This window comes from Malaclemys terrapin, chromosome 5 (assembly GCF_027887155.1).
Source record: "Malaclemys terrapin pileata isolate rMalTer1 chromosome 5, rMalTer1.hap1, whole genome shotgun sequence".
Lineage (NCBI taxonomy): Eukaryota > Metazoa > Chordata > Testudines > Emydidae > Malaclemys > Malaclemys terrapin.
In genome coordinates, this window is record NC_071509.1 from 124438024 (window position 1) to 124454850 (window position 16827).

General features: G+C 39.9%; 1 long non-coding RNA gene across 2 annotated transcripts; it reads left to right on the forward strand.

Annotated features, from left to right (window-relative positions):
* Window positions 1-350: 350 nt before the first annotated feature.
* Window positions 351-15924, forward strand: LOC128838356 (uncharacterized). Of its 2 annotated transcripts, none has more exons than XR_008445165.1 (3): window positions 351-421; window positions 8784-8877; window positions 15843-15924. It is a non-coding gene; the product is annotated as an uncharacterized LOC128838356 (long non-coding RNA). The 2 variants fall into 2 exon arrangements; XR_008445166.1 differs by lacking the exon at window positions 351-421 and adding an exon at window positions 8320-8389.
* Window positions 15925-16827: the final 903 nt, after the last annotated feature.

The window sequence follows — 16827 nt, forward strand, 5'->3', positions numbered from 1 at the left end:
ATTTTATTCTTAATACAACAGGCAGGAAGGGGAGGTTCCCTGCAGGAGTCAGCCACAGTTTGGGCCTAAACAATGTAGGATAATGCTATTACGCTATCTTAATATTTTGATGGCGCTGTAAAGAGGTTAATGGGTTGGATGAGACTATAATCAGATTAAATGCAATGTTCTGGAGCCCAAGCACACTGGGATTTTATCAGTGAGTGACTGTATGTGTGGTAGAGCTTAAACATGACGATGAACTTGATTATGATTCGTCACATGGAGCATTGATCTCAACATTCAGAAGTACATGAGTTGACCAATTACTCTAACTCAGGAATTAACATGCATCTGTATTCTTTTTTCAGGAAAAAACATGACAAATATTCCGGCACTCTGGCATGGTTCACAGCTTTGGCAAGGTTTACTTAACATAGAGGTTTGTATGCTCTGTAGCCAATGTAATCACCAGCCATCACAAGGGACCCCCTTCCAACACAGTGTGCTGTTTTGAAAGAAAAAAACTGACCTTTTTATGACTTTGGCTGCACACATTTTAACTGAACAGCAGTGCAGCAGATGACAGGTTTGTTCCATTGCTGCAGCTATGTTTGACCTAGATTCCTGAAATTACCCACCAACTCAGAGCTAATCAATGAGAACTAATTGTAGTTACTTGTAGTACAGTGAAAGCTACGCATGATGTGGAAATCAATGTGTTCGTATGTGTGTGTGCATGTGCAAGAAAATGAACTGTAGTAGGTCAGATATTATATTTGTTTCGTTGTGGTGCTACCAAGTACAGACAAAAGAAAACACAAAACTTGAAACGGTGCTTTTTCTTGAAATTGGGTTTTATGCTGTACCCAGCTTCTGGCAAAAGGTTAGTTAGTGTCCAGCAGCTTGAGGGAAGTGGCCAAATTTAGGACCTGACTCTGTAAGGTGTCGCACACCCTCAACTCTTACAGAAGCCAATGCAAATTGAGAGCGCCCAGCACTTCGTAACACTGAGCCCTACAAAGGGCTTCTCATTCTGCTAAGCTACTCTACACAGCTGTAACCTACAAATAGTCAGCCTGTTTGTAAATACCCGGACCCACCATCCCAAATTAGCTTACAACTGGAAATATTTTTTCTGAAGTCCCGTCATCGTAACAGTCCAACAGGTTTGCCTGATACTGTGGTTATTGCTTTGGGGTTTACCACCTCCTTGAAGGAGATTTCCTGTAATGTTGTCTAAATTGGCACCATTCACCTGTTCAGAAAGCTGGCCAGATACAATTATTTTTTTTTTTTTTACTACAAAAGACCATTGTCAGTCAAAAAAAAATCTTTAAAAAATATATACATAAAAATTAGAGCTGGTCAGAGATTATTTGACAGAACTTTGATTCATCGAAACAAGAAGTTTCCATGGAATCATATCTGTTTCAACAAAACTTTGGTTGGGAAGGTTCCTCAAGTCAAGGACAGACAAAAGCAAAGAGAGATACACAGATCAACCCATATCAGAATAGCCAATACCCCTGTGGTTAGGGCACTCACCGGAGATGTGGTTCAAATCACTGCTCTGCCTAATTTGCAGCAGGGACTTGAGTGGGTCTCTCACATTCCAGGTGAATGCTCTACCCACGGGACTATAGAGTCTGTCTGAAAATAAATATGTAACTATTTATACAAAGTGTAACAGCTCCAACAGGAGAGACTGACTCTGGCCTAATGATGCAGGCACTCTGCCTGATTCAGAGCAGGGACTTGAACCTGCCTCTTCTACATCCTAGGTGAGCACCCTAACCACTGAGCTATTAGCTTTTTTAATTTGGGGGGAAAGGAGAGAAGAAGGGAAGTCTCACTTATTGTATTTTTTACAACAATGTGAAAGGTCTAGGTTTTGTTCTGATGCAGCACAAAATGAAATATTGAAAACTCAATATTTTTGTGAACCTGAACTGTTGCTTTTCAGCCAGCCCTAATAGAAATGTGTAGTTGACTAACTAATGTGACTCTCACTGAGAAAATGTCTGTTGTAATTCCACCAAAGTCAGTGGATTTCCATTACAGATAGATTTGCTTCATTGCTTCTAATGATGGAACATGGAAACAGTTCAGAGGTCTATCTTAAGAGCTGTCATTAGGATGACTTATCTCCAGAGCTGTCATTAGGATGACTTATCTCCATTTTGTTTATGATCTAATTACAACTTTGGAGTCTCTGGCAAATTTTGAGTTCTGTTTATTAGCATCGTAGGAATTGGCACTATGTTTTATTTAGTGTCTCTATAATGAAAATCCAATCTATAGGGGAGGGAACATTATCATTTTATAGAAACTGAATAGTTTTCAGAAGTCAGTAAATTACATGAAAACAATTGAATGGTGACCAAGTATATAGTTCTTGTGTCTGCCTTTCCCTAGAGGCAACCATACCCTTCAGAAATCCTTTCTCAGAATTTAAATGTATTGACTTGGCAATCTCTGATCAAACAGAGGCATAATACTGTATCCGGTAAGTATTAAACCATCCTTCATTGATGTTGTTAACAGTAAAGGCAGAGGCCTGGAACTAAGGCTGGTATGAAGTTATCAATGATATGAGTCAAGTGTGGGATTCGTATTAGATTGGGCAGTTCACAAATTGTTGTCAAGGGCAGGTTTATCCAGTTCTAGAGACAGGTGCAGTGCTGTTTCATTTAGATAAAAAGAAAAGAAAGACGTCTGCTTGGGTGAGTAATCTAGAAACACAGGCTTTACAAAATACTTCTCACCACAATGAATTGTTGCTTAGCTTTTCTTTTCCCAAAGAAAACAAATGCAACTGCATACATCCTGTCCAGACACTCAGCTAAGGAGGAAAGTTCTGAAACTGGGTGTGCATCTGAACACTTTGCTATATGAGACTCTCCAGACAGCCAAATAAAGGTATTAATAATGTGGAACTCTTCTGATATATAATCTGTATATTGTATCAGACTTTCATCATATTACTTGTGCTTCCTATTTTTAATAATAGAAACATTGATGGCTGCTGAAATAAAGTGCAAAGAAATCCATGGAATTATGCTAATTTGTAAGTGGACAAGCAACCCTGATTCACCTGGGGTTTAGTTAAGCAAATGAGAATAATTTCAGGATGATTTTGGCACAGCGTAGCATGATTTTTCTGTCATCAAGCTCACTGTAGTTACTGCTGTTCCTCTAAAAAATATATCTGATTTGACCAGTCATGTTCTCTAGTCACCTAGACAAGATCCATGAACAAATTCTTGGCAATTTACTAATAATACACTGATTTATTTTTAAGTGAATCATGGCAAATCTGCTACTTCCTGTTCAACACTAGACCTAAATTTAGATCTGCCCCAGCACAGCTAGCTGCACAATGTGCTGCTGGTTGAACAAAGCTGGGTGTACTCTGTCATAGATCCCGAATTAACTGTCCCTCTGCCCCTTCATGGTCTGCTCAGGGGGTGCCCCTTTAGGTCTCAGGCCTCCAGTTGTCATCTCTCTGTGGGCAGGGACCTATGTCCCTCTCCCTCCCAGACCTGGGGTTTGGGCTTGCAGTCCAACTGTACTTCACTATGGCTGGGTCTACACTACCCGCCTGAATCGGCGGGTAGAAATCAACCTCTCGGGGATCGATTTATCGCGTCCCATCGGGACGCGACAATCGATCCCCGAATCGACGCTCTTACTCCACCAGCGGAGGTGGGAGTAAGCGCCGTCGACGGAAAGCCGCAGAGGTCGATTTTGCCACCGTCCTCACAGCGGGGTAAGTCGGCTGCGATACGTCGAATTCAGCTACGCTATTCGCGTAGCTGAATTTGCGTATCTTAAATCGACCCCCCCCTGTAGTGTAGATGTAGCCTTAGACTGTCCAAGCAGATCTGACCTTAGTCCAGCTCTTGTGATTTGCTTTCTCTCAAGAGAAAGTGACTGTTTTTACTAATGACCAGCTAGCTTTCACAAAGCACAGTACACTTTAAACAGGTGATACTGGTCACTATGAAAGAAAGGATACTGAAATAGATGGACTCTGGGTCTGATTCAGTATAGCAACTCCCATGTTAATGGGGAGATATCTAAGAACTACTGTGAACAGGAGTTGCAGAAATGATTTCTACCTTTTAAAAAAGGGCAGGGTTGAAGGAATGGGACATTGCAATAGACAATCTCTCTGCGCCACCCTTATGCAAGATAAGTTTTCAGCAGAAGACGTACAAAATTAAAATATTTTCCTGAAGTAAATATTAGATTTAGTACAATCTCTGTATATTAAATTTGCTGCTTGACTAATATTTTAAGAATCACAGAAGTAGAGAATAAGTTAAATGATTCACAAGTAAAATTAAAGGGTAGAGATAGACCATATTGAATACCTCCAATCAAGTTAAGAGTCAAGGATGAGTACGCTAACTCAGGAAACAAAATGTAATGAAACTCTAGATTGTGCATAGTAATTGGAACTGAATCTGTAACTCAACTTGAAAACTGGAGAGAATTATACCTCACAGGGGTATAGTAAGTGCATATATTTTAATGTTTGTTTGAGAAACTACCACAGTGTGGCCATATAAGTATGTAGATAAACTTGTTGGAACAATATATGACAGCTATAGAGAAAGCATTTCCAATTCCACTGAAATCACATCCTCCAGACAGAACTGCTTCTGAAGGATTCAGATACTTAAATATTGGTTTTTATGCCACCAGAGTAGAAGGCAATGGCCTGGAGTATTAGGATCTGATTTCTGTCCTGTCTGTCTGAATTCTGAAGCTTTTTTTTTACTTTAATAGTAATTTATCAAGGATAAAATTTTATATTTCTGGATTATATCTTTTGAGCAGTTAGAACCTTTGAGGTGTCATAGCATAAGCAGGAAATAGAGGCAAAATTGGAAAGTAATTTGAATCAGGTTATTGCTGTTGCAAAGATTTATTTGGACCAAACAGATATTGGAAATATTTTTTCTCTCATTCTGTACTGGTTCAGGTGATTTTTAGAGTTTTTAGATAGGCACTAAGAGCTCTGTTCCTGCAAACAGTAAAGCACATGCTTAACTTTACTACTCGCAGTAGTCCCAGGTAGGGATGGTGAAAGTTTTCTGACAGAACCATTTTCCATTGGGAAAAGTTGCTTTGGCAGAATTGAAATGTTCCAAGAACCTGTTGATTCTGTCTACACTTTTGATAGAAATCAGGCTGGCTGGTAGAGTGGGCTTTGTCCAGCTCACCAGTTCCAGCTGCCTCATTTGCCAGTTCCCCAGCTATCCACGTGGTGGGTAAGTAGACTGTCCAGCTGCCATCTTGGTTGGGTAAGCTGGCTCCCCAGCTGGCGGGCGGGTGGAATGTCTGGCGCTCTGGCCTGTTAGCTGACTGCCCAGTAGGCAGCAGACAGGTTGGTGAGTGAAATGGATTTTTCCATTTTGCCAGCAATTATGGGCAGGGCCGGCTCTATCTTTTTTGCCGCCCCAAGCGGCGAAGCAAAAAAAAAAAAAGAAAGAAAAAGCTGCCGCCGAACTGCTTTTGAAGAAGAAAAAAAAGAAAAAGCTGCCTCCGAAGAAGGGGAAAAAAAAAAAGTCAGAGTGCTGCCCCAAGAATGGACGGAGTGCCGCCCCTTCAGATTTGCTGCCCTAGGCACCTGCACCTGGTGCTTAAAGCTGGCCCTAATTATGGGATGTCAGCATTTTATTCCAACGTGGAACAAAACGTCAACAACCTAGACTATCCCCCAAAAGGGACATTTCTTTTTCCAGCCAGCTCTAGATTTCAAGGTCAGCTCTCAGTGGGTACGTCTGCACTGCATTTGGGAGCAAGCCGCCCAGCCTAGGTCCACAGACTTGTGATAGTGGGGCTCGTGCTAGAGCTTTAAAAACGACTCCTAGACCGTGCTTTGAGCCTGAGCCACAAGTCTTCACAGCTATTTTTAGAGCACTAGCACTAGCACAAGTCTGTGAACCTGGGCTGGGAGGCTTGCTCCCGGATGCAATGTAGACTTACCCTTCGATCAAGTTAAGCATTTGCATAGATGTTTGCAGGATCAAGGGCTAATGTATTCCCTATGTTGATGGCTAATATGAGTTCTAGAATCTTATTTTCATAAAATACTAAAATTAGTTTTTCCTAGTAAATATTCATGGAAAGTGCATTTTAAACTCACATGTTGGCTTCCTGTATAAGTGCATTGTTTCCTTGAATGGGACTTAAACCCATGCTTGAGATTGCCAAGAATGCCCATGCTTATGTGCTTTGTTGAATCCAGGCCTAAATGACAAACATACCAGTGTACAGTACAGTACCATTACTAAGAACAGGAGTACTTGTGGCACCTTAGAGACTAACACATTTATTAGAGCGTAAGCTTTCGTGGACTACAGCCCACTTCTTCGGATGCTGTTACTCTGAAAAGTACCATTACTATTTCCTTCAAAATGAAATGAGGAGACAATTGGAAAGTCCTACTTGTGTGTAGGGCATATTTTCCCATAATCATCCACATTAAATAGCTCTAGTATTTTTAATTCCTTATAAAGTATGTAAAGAAAGATAAGCTCTTGGCATTGTTTGGTATGGTGTATCCTGTAAAGGTCTGTGTGTCTTATTCATGCTGACTGTTGTTTCATGCTTAGGTTTACTTAGCTTCTAAAATATCTAATGCACTGAGCAGATGTAGTTCACCACAGAAAACAGATTTAGAGACTTCTATAGAAGATTGTGAGATGAAAGAAGAGGATGATTGGAGAGGATGATGATAATGCGTATGTGAATGACATACCCTGCCATTCTAAAACAAATAAATATATGAATGACAGGGTATGTCATTCACATATCCATATATCTTTGTCTTTGAAGATTCTGTGAAACAGCAGGTATGCAGGAAATGCTCGAAGGCTGGTCCAAGTGATCATGAGGCTTTGCATTGACCAGATAAACTCTGATTTCTGGTATCATTTCATGGCTACTGCATCCTTTGAAACTAATGCCATTTTCACACACAAACAATTGCATGTCCAAAATACGTTTAGCTGGACAAAATATTTTGGCTGACTACTATCTTTTGAATATCCAGCACATGTTTTATAAATAACTCATAAAATGACTAAGCAATGAAACAATGAATTGATTTTTTAATAAACCCATGAAATCAAATAGAACTTGATAGGATTGAGAGGAACTGATGTCTGATCTCATTAGGATCAATGCCATTAGCTGTTTGTTGGAGCTCAGCGGCTATTAGCGAAGAAGTCATTAGCTTTATTAGCTGCACTCCAATAATTTAGTAAGTTTTACTTAGAAAGACCTGTCACTGGAGTTTGTCAGTTACTTTAGGGTTCTTTGCTGAAATACTGTACAAAATCTCATTGTTGTCTTGTTGTGACTGGACTTATAGCGATAGAAACAGTGGGGCTGCAAAGCACTTAAGCATGTGCACAACCGTAGACATATGGTGAAGTGCTCTGCTGAACAGGACTGGGAAATTACTCACAGGCATAATGTTAGGCACTTGCTTATGTGCTTTGCAGAATCAGAGCCATATGAGGGACAGAAATAGAAAAGTAAAATGAAGAAGGAATGTAAGTAGTGTAGACTCCTGAGTTCTTTGTCTAATGCAAATGTAGCTCCAAGACTATTTTCAAGTAAAATAGGCTCAGGGAAAACACAACTCCTTAATCTTTTATGCTTAGGTTTCTTTGCTTGGTGCCTCAGTGGCTTCAGCAAACAGGTCTACAAAAACTAGGGAGAGAGGAGTCCAAGATCATCAGGGCCCTCTTCCTGAAAGCTGCTCTACACCTCCTCACCCTGCCCCACTGACTTGCTTGCACTATCAGGACATAATTTAGCAGCCTCCTTTTAAGACCTCTAGCACTTATGGGACCATATGCAGAGATCCTGGCACAGGGAGGTTTAAATGGTACCAGTCTAGCCTCCTGAGCCCAAGTGTTGAATGGGTTTTTCACCCTGAAGGATGGGAAGGCAGGGTTACTTACACAAATCCTAGGGTGGGTTTAGCTCATTGTCTTCAATGCTGAGAGAGAGAAACAGATAGATTTGTAGCATGCCTGTTCAGGATTTATGGTCAAAAGTGTTTATTAGACTACATGCTCTTTCCTCCTCAAGTTCTCACCTTCAGTGCTTTGCATGACTCTGCACTCCTTTCACCCTATATTGTGTTTTTGCCCATTACCCTCCTTTTTCCTACTCTCTGAGTGCTTCTTTTGGGTCTTTCTGTTTTTGACTGTGTCCCACCTGCATATGTTTGAAACAACTTCTTTCTGAGAGACACGTTGCAAGTTCTAACACAGCATGCAACTTTCATCTTTCCTGACCTGGGGCCCGTACAATTCCTTCATCGTTTTCTTTTGTCCCCAAAATGGGGGACTCACTGGAGACGTCATTATTGGCCAGGCTGGTAAGAGATTATTTCTAGTGTTATGGTTATTTTGACCACTGGTCAAATCAAGTCTCCTTTCTGACTTCACCAAAGTGTATCTATCAACCAAATAACAATTCCACTAGCAGCTGACTCTGGAGGCTTTGTGAAGTTCTGTTGGATTCCTTTCACAGCTAAACTAGTAAGAAAAGTCCCTTCCAGTAGCCACGCTGCATAGTCATGTGAACTAGCAAAATAACCTCTTTCTCTCTAAAGAACACAGATAGAGGGTTATCTGAGGAAAGTATGTATACAGGTGATAGCTCTGACTGAGTAGCTCAAAGAGAGAGAACAGTTAGACTTTAGAGAATTTGAATGCCAAGTTACGATATAATGGAATGAGTTGAAAGCACTCTCTTCTATTTTCACCCAGAAGTCCCCATCTTCACCAGAGCTGATATGTGAACCCATGCATGGGGATCAGGTATGGAAAGAGAAGCTCACTGATCATCGGAGCAGAGGCAGAGGTGAGGTGAGGGGGGCAGGTCGGGAAGTTGCCAATTTTTCCCGGTGGGTGCTCCAGCCCCGGAGCACCCACAGAGTAAGCGCCTATGCTCATAGGTCATGTTTTCTAGACCTTTAATCATTTTTGTTGCTCTTCTCTGGGCTCTCTTCAATTTGTTCACATCCTTCCTGAAATGTGATGCCCAGAACTGGACACAATACTCCAGTTGAGGCCTAATCAGTGCAGAGTAGAGCAGAAGAATTACTTCCTGTGTCTTGCTTACAACACTCCTGCTTAATACATCCCAGAATTATGTTCGCTTTTTTTGCAACAGCATTACATATTTAGCTTGTGGTCCACTATGACTCCCAGATCCCTTTCCGCAATACTCCTTCCTAGTATTTCCAATTTTGTATGTGTGCAACTGATTGTTCATTCCTAAATTGAGTAGTTTTCATTTGTCCTTATTGAATTTCATCTTATTTACTTCAGACCATTTCTCCAGTTTGTCCAGATCATTTTGAATTTTAATCCTATCCTCCAAAGCACTTGCAACTCCTCCCAGCTTGGTATCATCCGCAAACTTTATAAGTGTACTCTGTATGTCATTATCTCTGGGAAAGGTTTTCTAACCAGTTTTGCACCCACCTTATAGTAGCACCATCTAGGTTTCATTTCCCTAGTTTGTTTATGAGATGGTCATGAGAGACAGCATCAAAAGCTTTACTAAAGTCAAGATATACTATGTCTACCACTTCCCCCCCCCCTCCACAAGGCTGATGGGTCTGTAATTCCCTGGGTTATCCTTATTTCCCTTTTTATAGATGGGCACCATATTTGCCCTTTTCCAGTCTTCTGGAATCTTTCCCGTCTTTCATGACTTTTCAAAGACAATCGCTAATGGCTCAGATATCTCCTCAGTCAGCTCCTTGAGTATTCTAGGATGCATTTCATCAGGCCCTGGTGACTTGAAGACATCTAATTTGTCTAAGTAATTTTTAATTTGTTCTTTCCTTATTTTAGCCTCTTCTGATCCTACTTCATTTTCACTGGTATTCACTATGTTAGAGGTCCAATCATCACCAACCTTCTTGGTGAAAACCGAAACACAGAAGTCATTAAGCACTTCTGCCATTTCCCCATGTTGTGTTGTTGTTTTTCCACCCTCATTGAGTAACGGGTCTACCCTATCCTTGGTCTTCCTCTTGTGTCTAATGTATCTATAGAATGTTTTCTTGTCACCCTTTGTCGCTAGCTAGTTTGATCTCGTTTTGTGCCTTGGCCTTTCTAATTTTGTCCCTGAATATTTGTTTATATTCAAATTTTGTAATTTGACCTATTTTACACTTTTTGAAGGACTTTTTTTTTATTTTTAGATACTTGAAGATCTCCTGGTTAATCCAGGGTCATCTCTTGTCATACTTCCTATCTTTCCTACACAGTGGGATAGTTTGCTCTTGTGCCCTTAATAATGTATTTTTGAAAAACTGCCAACTGTCTTCTATTTTTTTTCCCCCTTAGACTTGCTTCCCATGGGATCTTACCTACCAACTCCCCGAGTTTGCTAAAATCTGCCTTCTTGAAATCCATTATCTTTATTTTGTTCTCCCACCTACCATTCCTTAGAATCATGAACTCTCTCATTTCATGATCACTTTAACCCAAGCTGCCTTCCACTTTCAAATTCTTAACCACTTCCGCCCTATTTGACAAAATCAAATTTAGAACAGCCTCTCCCCTAATAGCTTTCTCCACCTTCTGAATTAAAAAAAAAAAATTGTCTCCAATACAGTCCAAGCATTTTTTGGATAATCTGTGCCCTCCTGTGTTATTTTCCCAACAGATATCTGAGTAGTTAAAGTCCCCCATCACCACCAACTCCTATGCTTTGGATGATTTTGTTAGTTGTTTAAAAAAAACATTGTCTCATGGAAGTTGTCGTTTTGGAGCCTGATGCCTCCATCCTGCCCAATGGTCTGAATTTTCTGTTGGCAAATTTTGATTTTGTGGAAACTGTGTTTTCCATCAGAAATACATTTCCACGGAAAACTCCTGACCAGCTCTAACTATTATATCAGAAAGTGCTATGGAGATTTTCTTTTTCCTATTTCTGAAAATTGACTTATTTTATTGATCTCATTCCTGAGATGTTTTGAGAAATATTTTTATTTTGTACTAACTCTTTTTAAAAATTGTTATTAACTTCTTGAAAGTATAAACAAGATGAAATGTTAAATGTATTAGAGATTTAGCCTGATGAAACTAGTGATGTGAAGTACATTTCAGAAAACAGCAGAGACTTCTTAAGTGACACCTAGCAAAGAAGGAAATGTGTTTATATAGTAAAACAATGGTGCATTAGGGTTATTCATTTAACCAGTTTCTAACATATTTGTAATTTGATTTGCAGCTCAGAACCAGCTTTGTAGTGATTCATCCTCCACTTAACCAGAGGCTTTTAAAGTCAAGACAGATAAGTGTTTTGACATTCTCAGCTGGGAATCATGCCCTTAACTCTCATATTTATATATAGTCTCTTGACTGCTTGGATAGTATAGCTGAGTCTTTATCCAAGGGCATAATTGTCAGCCAGTGATGGGTTTTGAAGGGCAGTCTGCATAACATGTCAAGTGTTGTCTCCTCTGCGAGAAGTCCCTCCTCAGTGACAGCGCTGTCATAGTGGCACCTTGTGGCAATCTCTTTACAATGAAAGAAACCAATGGCTTTTTCTCAACTTTCTCTTTTTACTTGCAACAGTGCTCATCAATATGCATATGAAAATGCCACGATCTGGGTAGCTGATTAGCTAAGGAGGTAGGCCACAGGTTAAGTCTGGCCCAAGGAAAGTAGGTTCTGTTATATGTCAGTCAACCTATTATCAGATGATCCTTTGTCACACCCAGATATTTGTTTTCTCTTGTGATGGTGATGGTGGCATGGCAAGAGACACTGTATCTCCCATCTTCAAAATTTCTCTTAACAAGATCACTAATAACTGTTTCTTTTGTACTACCTCGACTGGAGGGCAATTCACTCAAGTTATCAGCTCACCCTTGGTGACTGAAGATAGCAAAGCTGGATTTTTATAAAACATCTGTAAGTCCCCCAGTGGGCCAGTGGTTGTGCGCTGTAGACAAGTACGTCCCATTCAGTGGGGTGTGACCTAGATGCGGGTCACCTGCCAGTGAGTCATTGTACTGGCGGATGGGGCGGCGGGCGGGAGGGGGGGAATTAAACAAAAATCCCCTCATTGCCAGGACTCAGCAGGCCCAGGAGGGGACAGAAGGAGCCCCTCTCCCCTTGCCCCTGCATGCATTCTGATTTCCCAACACGCAGACCCAGAGGAGCTGTAACCGCTATCCCATGATCACACTGCTCCAGAATAGGGCAAGTGAGCACTTAAGAGACTGAAGTGCTAGCTCTGTAGCTTCTTAAAGCAGTGACTTCTAACTCCCAGATTTCTGCGTCGTTCAGGCTGAGGTGAAAAGGACCTACAGCAGCATTCAGTTTCCACATACACACATGAACTCCAGCATCAGCCACTGCACCTGTTACCCACCAAGAGCCTTGCCAGTCACCACCAGCCCCCCATCGTTTTTACTGACACACATCCCACAGTCCTTTATGGCAAAGAAATGTGGGTAGGGCGGGTCACAAGATGAAGTCATGATCATGTGGGGGGTTACAATCCAGAACAAATTGAGAACCCCTGCTGTAGACTTAGACTAGAACATCGATCATGCAGTGCTGAGTTGTAATGTCATAACTGGATTATTTTTTTCCTTCTTCCTGCCACCTTTCCTCCCTCTTCTCAGTCTGTCATGTTTCATTGGTATCTATTGTATCTAAATAGTGAGCGCCCAGAGGAGGGACCTTGTTTTCTTACTTGTTTGTAAAGCATCTTACATACCAACTATGCTATAAAAATAACAAAATCTGGCTCTGACAAAATACATTCTGGGCTGCTACACTATTTATTTTGTATTCCACTGGTAGGCCTAGAAGCTGGGCAAGCTTTTCTTTCAAATAAGAGTTTTTCTCTCATAACAGATAACTTAGTTGTACCTCAGCCTCTTGATCTCAGTACAATAAGCTTTAGAGCCAGTCTGCAGATTGTTTCCAGATTCAAGTATTTAACTTCCGGTATACTTTTTATATGACCTCCGTTTCATGAATCTCAGATACCAGAAGATTCCAGGTTAATCAGCGATGTATTTCTTTAGTTAGCCACATACATCGAAAAGAAGTTTGCAGCAATTTTTTAAAAAGTGGATTTAGCAGCAGTCTTTAAAGAAGATTTAGTTTTACTTAGATAACTGCACTGGAGTTTCTTGGATTTCATTAAGAGTGTGGAGAATGTTTCCTTTCATTTTAATTAAATTTAAGCTTTATTTAAGGATTGACCGTTCTGAGAGAGACTTTATTTCAGGTCCAGACCGTTCACCGGGATAACCTTCCAACTGCTTCTATTAACTTGTACATAATACAGATCCTCAGCTGGGTGAACATCATTAAAGCGCCATTGATTTTAGCCTGGCAGTACTGTATCTTTTATAGTTTGGGATATTTTGGGAATGAAAGGCATTGTGTAAATGTAAAATATTATTTGACGCAACTTCAGAAATGGAACAAATTGTACCATTGGCAATTAGCTCTACTTGCTTCTGATGTGAAGCCTGATTCCCTGCCCTGGAAGGCCTTGTCTTGACTAGGATTTTAGGTGTGGTGTTAACCCATGTTAGCTAACACATACTAACATGTATGTTTTAAAGAGCTACTTAGAAAAGTCAAGCTGCGTGTGCTGTGAATTTCACAATGTTTTTGTATCGTCACAGTAAACTCAGAATAATTTTTTGCGTTTTAACGAGATATGAAGTTATATCAACTCCAAACAAACAAAACAAAGAATAAGCCTCTGCAGTAAACTCAGATTTGAGGCCTCATACTTTTTTGGTGAACCTGTGGCTTTTCAGAAATTGTGAGTGATATGTACTATAATATTTGGATATGTAAAAATTCCTGCACCCCCATTCCCCAATTTTCCTGCATAATCCATTCCTCTAGCTGTTGAAAAATACAAAACAATTAAGTAAATAAAAAAAGCACTACTAAAATAGATTGCTGAAGAGATTTATTAGTCAGCCTATGCCAAAGATAACCCAAGGGGAGGAGCAAACTCATAAAAAGATTTAAAAAGTGAAAATTCAATAAAAATATCCTCTCTCTGGATAGCTTAGAAAAGTCTAGGGGTGTTAACTTTTTTTTATGGCTTTCCAGAATCTGTGCTCCAGCTAATAACATTTTCCTGATGACACTTGTAAAGGTTTTATCACTAAATAGCTCTGACTCCAGTTCTTCAGTTTTCTTTTTCATTCTCTTAGAATTTCGATTATGTGGATTCTGTATGTTGATGCTTTTGTTACCAGTTCACTGGGAACTTCTTGAATCAATGCCCTAAAACTCGGCATTAAAGAAAGTTACAGTTAGGTCTATGGAACATGTGCACTGACCCTATTGTTAAACTGGTAGGATTATTTGGGGGCAACCTCTTCATATTTTCCCAAAGTCCTAATCACAGATTTCCTTAACATTGAACTATTTTATTCTTGTAATAAGCTAATTACTATCCAGTACCAGGTATTCTTCTAAAAGGCTTTTGATGGCTCCAATCATTCCTCCAAACTGGGACCAAGAAAGTGTTGGGGAACGCCTCCTTTTCCTATGAGCTCTCACTTTCCATCACTGACGAAAACTATGAGAGTGCTTGGGAAATCTGAGAGACACCATTGCCAACAGTACATTGATTGTTCAGAACAGATTCGATCTGATGTGTCTAATGCCATCACAAAGACATTATAATGCTTGCATGAGCTCTGCACCTGGATGAAGAAGACCTTGTTCAGACTGAACTTCAGCAGGCCACCCAGAAAAAACTCATCTTTCACGTGAAACCATTTAGTAACCATTACATTGCACTTCTCTGTATAACACAATACACCTGTGTTCCAATATTTAGCCTGTATTTACTGTAGTCATGTCTTAATAAATGATTTCCAGGTTCAACTTTTTATTTTCAAAATAGTAGCCCCAGTTAGAGGGCCTCTTATCCTATAGAACAAGAGAGAGAGAAGATCAAGAGGACCCAGATTTTACTCCAGTGCTGACACACAAACTCGTACTGTTTTACAAACCGCTCCCTCATTTCTTTAGCTAGAATGCACTAGATGTGACCCATATGTTTTGCTTTCTGCTGAACTTCCATTGAAGCATTTAGAGACTAGTGAAAAACCATGTCTCAACTAAATGTGTTCATTTCCTGTTGTTAAACTGCAGTTTAAAGATAAGCAGCTTTGCATTCTATGAATCCATTGCAAATCCTTCCCTTTTAGATGAATCAAACACACTTGCATACAGACATTGATTAGCTCCCTGAGAATTCATACTCTGTTCTTGTGAACTTTGAATCCTATTGATCTCTTCTTTATCGAATATAAAGTGTTTAGACATAGGGTCCTAGTCTTGATCTCACTAATTTTAATGGGAACAATATTGGGCTGCCCAGATCTTTTCTCCTATGTTTGGGTTTGTATGTGAGTGGATGAGTTATTTTTGTCTCACCATTATTGTTTCAAGTCCAGACCATGTCTTCCTCTTGTCTGCACTCTCTCGCTCCCCCTCCTCATGTGTGTGTATATCTCTCTATTTTTATGGTAAATTTCAAAGGGAAGGAAGAAGTGGATTTAAAAATCTAAATCCAGTGACCTAAAAGTAACATGTAGCTAAACACACAAAAACTTAGATCAGTATTCTGCTGTTAGTGATATCAAGGTAAATGCAGTGTAACCCCATGAAAAATTTACTTTAGGGTAACTGACAACAGATTGGGACAATAAAATGTCTGTCTCTTGGGATACAAACCATGTTTTGATGTTTTGTACAATGTAAAGGTTTGGCAGCACTCAATGTGTTCCTTTATTTTTAAAAAAGCCTTCATGATAAAGAGAAAATGAAGAAAGAACATTGTGATGGTCTAGTGTCAGAACCATTGACAGCACCAAGTGGAAAAGTAGAACCATCTACTTTCTAAAGAAGTTGAGAAGAAAAATCAGCGGCTGGAAGCAGTGGAAACGATCAGTTAGGAATCTCTCCACAGAAATTAGCTGGTCATCATATGTCACTTGCTGCAGAGTTAATTAACCGTTGTAAATGTCTGACTTCTCGAGCAGAGGCAGAAAAGAAAACGGAAATGTGGAGTCATCATCCACACCCCCTCCAGTGGTGAAGGTAGCTGTGGCAGGAGCAACTGCATTGCTTCAAATGGATGCATTTGCAGACAGGTGATAGGTAAGAAAATGGTAATGTGACATTTAATTTTTTCTGCTATTCTCTGCATGGGCTACATTTGACAGTTACGTCCTCTGCTAGAATTTGCTCAATGAGTTTAAATTAATTAACTTAAGATTTGGTTCATTCATGGTTACATAATAACAATAACATTCAGTAATCCTTTGCAAAGCTGCTCTTGGGCTCATGGCACTTTATTGGTATTTAGAGTGTAATCTGGTTATACTGACCACTGCTTTTAGTGATCATTCTACTGTTTGGAGCAAATACTACATTCCAAAAGCGAGTTTCCATTGCGGTTAGCATTTTTATCTGTACACTGATCAGCAAAGTGTAACTCAAAGTGGGAGAGGTCGGGCTTTTTAAATTGTTTGCAAAGGCAGAAATAATTTCATACCTTTTTGATTCTCATTTGGCTGCAATTTAAAAAAAAAACAAATGGTGGAAGTTCTATTCAAAGCCAAAATGACTAACCTGATTTGAATTAAAATTCCTGTTAGAACTCTGAGTCCTGGCAAGATGAAGTCTTTGTTTCTATGCACATCACTTATTTGAAAAGATCATTGCTTTCTGCATCCATACATAGTGATTACTGAGGTACAATATTCAAATAGGAGATTGCCCAGAT